Below are 4,723 nucleotides of genomic sequence, written 5' to 3'. Positions count from 1 at the left end.
TACAACTACTCACGTTACTGTAATTAAGTCGTTTTTTCGGGTACTTGTACTTCGAGTATATTTTTAAAGCTGTACTTTTACTTGTACTTAAGTACAAATTAAGCAAAATAATCTACTTCGTTACTTTTAAATCATAATTCGTTCCGGAGTACGCCCACAATTTGGATTGATATTCAAACCTTTGACGGCACTTCAGTAGCCAATAAAGATATCCGATCGTGAAGGGACCAATAACAGCCCTGATATCTGAAAAGGGAAAAGCCGCCACTGCAGCAGGTTCTGAAGAGCTGATCAGACTGAGCTCAGCGTAATTTATGGACTCAACGTTTGGAGAAACAAACTACATGGTAGTGTTATCATAAATATCTATATTTTGATACCGATACTGAAATATCTGACATGGTTCCATTACTCATTTTCCACAGTATCTACTAGGGATGCACCGATACTTTTATTTTTGGTACTTGTCGATACCGAGTACTGATACCGATATTTTTATTGCATTTGTACATTTTTTAAATATTGGGTACAGAAACCAAAAGGGTATGTATAATGTTAGTTGGTTAACTTGATTTATCAAATAGATAGTCAAACCAAAATTTATTCAGACACCTTCAACATTTCTCACATTATCACAGTTTATACGCTATAGTTTAGAAAATGGTAATAAAACATGACAAGAACTCAGAGTTAAACGGTGTCAGAACAAATTCATCTTGATAATGCTAGATAATTCTGATAGAAAGGTATGTAATAGATTACAATCAACCAAAAATTATTCAGACAGCTGATAGTATGACAGTATTTACACAACTAGCAATACTTAGTCGGGCAACCCTTAGCCTCAATGACAGCCTGTAGTCTCCTGGGCATGCTGTCACCCAGCTTCATGAAAACCTCAACTTCAGTTTTTTTCACTTGTGTTGGTTACATTTTGTTCCTTTGTGCAGTGGCTCAGGAGATGAGTCTTTGAGATTGTATAAACATCAACAAGCTGAAAAATAAAACCAAAGTTTATTTTTTTTAGATAATGTAATCTTGTTAAAATTGATTTCATAAAATTGGTATCGAAAAAAGTATCGTTCAGGAACCGGTATCGAAATCGATATCGAACATTTTTGAACGATACCCAGCCCTAGACGTAACAAGCAGATATTCTTAACCACTCCTATCCAACCGTGAATCTGCTATGAGCAAGAGGTGCACCACAATAAAACCCCGCCCTTTATTCAACATTCCGTTTCACTTGGAAATACATCACAACACAAAAGTCAGTTGCAACTTCCGTTTCACGTGTACTTTGATACTGATATTTTTCAAGGTATTGAAGTTAGAAATTCCTGTATTATGACCACTAATTCACGTACTTTGTCAATAAGATAAAAGTGGGTTTTGTTCAAATTAGCTATTATCCACATAGATCTTTGATATGAATATTTTTTTGGTAATTAATTAAATATCGGTGGCTAAAAAGTAACTAGTACTCGGAGTAGTTTTTGAGAGGAGTACTTTGTACTTTTACTTAAGTACTGATTTGACACCAGTACTTTTACTTGTAATTGAGTATTATTTCAACAATGTACAAATTTTCAGTACTCTTTCCACCACTGAAAATAACATTGCATATTTGACTGTATAAATTAAAGATTAATCCTTATTAAAGTTACAAAAGTTATTCAAGAGCAGTGAGAGATTTCCGTGTTGTTGCTGTTTGATTAACATTAAGAAAGTGCTGTCACTTTAAGAGAATGCACTTATCCAGTGCACTGATACTGTACGTTCAGCCGACGATGTATGCTAGGATACTCACCAAGACGGGCATTTTGACAATTTTTGTGTGAATTTGTCCATTCAAACACAATACTTCACAGAGAGAGCTTAATATTTGCGCGCGTTCTGAGATGCGGGTTCACGCGCTTCGGATGAGTGACCACACAGATCTTCTCACTGTGCGCGCGCGTCTTCTGGATCTTTAATATTTAAACTGGCAAGGCTTAAATGAGTTTAGTTTAAACACAGATAGCAACGTGTGCTGTTCAGGTCTCACCTGCGCTATCAACACGTGATGACGGCATAAATGACAGTTATTCCAGCATAAAGCACTCGCATTGAATAAAGGGGTCATATGATGCGATTTCAATTTTTCCTTTCTCTTTGGAGTGTTACAAGCTCTTGGTGCAAAATAATGTTCTTTTTAGCAACATCATATGACCCCTTTAATTTATGGCATAAAAGTTGAGCGCTTCATATTTATTAATACAAAGAGGAAAATATAGCCTGTACAGATACAGAAAGCGTATTTAGAAAAACATCAACTGCCGTTTTTGCAAACAGATATAGTATAGGTAATTCTCATCACATTACAGTGTGGTCGAGGGGATTCCAGACAGAAGAGTTAAAGCTTTCACAGTGACAGAAAAAAGCCTGTAAAATACCTGAGGTAGTAACAAGATAATGAAAACTACTGAAGCAGCAGAACATTAATTTCATAATTTTGTCAAAGGACTCACACGCAGAAGCATGTGACATAGGCCTGCATATAAATATATTGATTATTGCGACAGGCCTAATGTGACAAGCAACAGCAACCTACTTCAAGAAAAACTAGAAACGTGCGTCCGCTCGACAACCACATTTATTCATTTTGCAAACGCTCTAAAGCTTGCACATTATAAAAGAATCCGTATGGAAGCAGTAACATGCAGCGAGCTAAAATACAGAGAGAGAGCTAAAGCATTTTCAGGAGAATACGGGATAGAGAATGCAAAGGAAAACAGAAAAATTGATAGCCATACAACACAAAGAACCATCCTCAACACAACATGCAGACCAGCACGGTGATAAATATACATTACGCTGTTAAGCAAATTACAAATAATGCAACCAACGCTAGCTAACATACTTTGTAATTCTTTTCTTAACCATTTTAGGGGGGGGTGCACCGTTCCCGGAAGTACTGCAATACCGGGTCGATGCGTGGAGTGGACGGAGCAAGCCCCTATTCCATCTCCCTGTTCCAAAAATCAATTTAATATATGGTGCCCGGGTAGGGCACGTATCAGATATTAAACTGATAAGAACAGATACTACACTTGATCTTAGCCAAAAGGCCGAGAAGCGATGCCCACAAATGGTCAACAGCAGGAACCACATTCTTTGAGACAGTAAATATGACGACGGCAAGTATTTTATTATCGTTTCTTCTTAACCTAAAAGCCTCTTGTACACAATGTTATCATGACTACACACTCATATTACCACTTGTTAATATCGTTTAGTTTTTTCAAAAATCGGTAATTTCTATAACATGACAGGACGAGTGTGTATTACAATGAGGTACTTGTTCGCCAATCAGAAACATGGATGCAATTCCAGGACTATAATAAAATGAAGCTGTTGTCAACATCAAAAGTATCAAACGGAAATGAAAATAAAGTCACTTAGAACATGACAGCAAAGGTAAAATTCACGGGATTTATTAAGTTAACGTGAAACATTGCCTTCAAACACGGAAAGGGTCTGCCCCCCAGTGGACAAAAAAATAACTGCCCTCCAAACAGCTCAACGTTGACGCAGGTAAAAATCAATCATGTATAAAATATAAATAACAACAATAATACTTATAGGGAAACTAATACTTTATACAAAACAACGCTATGACTAAATAAGTACATACATCGTGCTTTTTTCTGATAAACCTATAAGCACATGCAGTGTCTCCTTCCTCAACCTTAACACTATTAATACATTTTACAAACATTTCATCTTAAATTTACTACATGCACACACAACCACTTGTGTATCTTCCAGTCAATATATTTAGAAATGAACTAAACTAGCTGTACAAGTTTACCACGCACAACTAGCGAAAATGTCAAAGGCCTAATTATAGGCTACTCATCTTCATGCTAATTACATAGGCTAACTGAATTTGCTGGTAATGTCATCCACCAACCCACATATTTTATGTCAGACAACGCAACAGTTAAAACAACACCTCGATGTTATAAACTCATACGTTTTGAGAGTTCATACAACTTGTCCTACATGTTAATTGGATGGCGTTACCTGAATTTGAACTAGCAACATCGAAACACAACCCATTGAGAACAAATCGTCGACATCTTCGACAAAACATATCAAATAACATTTGACTTTCGGTTAATATTACACAAAACTTGTTTTAAATGACTTACCTTGCTTTGAACCCGAGCAGTTGTAACACTTGTTACGCTCAACGGTGCAAAACTTCAGGCGAACTCCAAACGAACTCACGTGCGCCCCTTAATGACGTTACAGATTTACGTAGCCTACAGATTACACACAAGGCCAAATATTTAAAAAAGTATTATTTTTTTTTTAATTATTTTATACATTTTATCAACCTTTAAAGTTTCAAAGAGTAGTATTTTAATTTTCGCAAAAGTTGACTAGTTACACTTCATTATTAAATCTTTTTTTATATATATATATACATGTATATCGGAAATGTATAAACAAGTTTTAAAGGTGGGGTAAGCGATTTCTGGTAGCCAATGTTGACATTTGAAATCACCAAAACAAACACGCCCGTACTCAATAGGTATGCAACCCAGGCAACGATTAGTTCTGTGAAACAAAGCAAAACCAATGTTACACCGTGTCTACACCAGACGCGAGAACACACCGCACCGGAATACTATAGAACTCGTAATCAGTGATGCTGTCTACACCATAGATATAT

The sequence above is a fragment of the Sinocyclocheilus rhinocerous genome, unplaced genomic scaffold, assembly GCF_001515625.1.
Source record: "Sinocyclocheilus rhinocerous isolate Xijiao unplaced genomic scaffold, SAMN03320098_v1.1 scaffold1564, whole genome shotgun sequence".
Classification (NCBI taxonomy): Eukaryota; Metazoa; Chordata; class Actinopteri; order Cypriniformes; family Cyprinidae; genus Sinocyclocheilus; species Sinocyclocheilus rhinocerous.
This window is presented reverse-complemented; position numbering follows the sequence as displayed.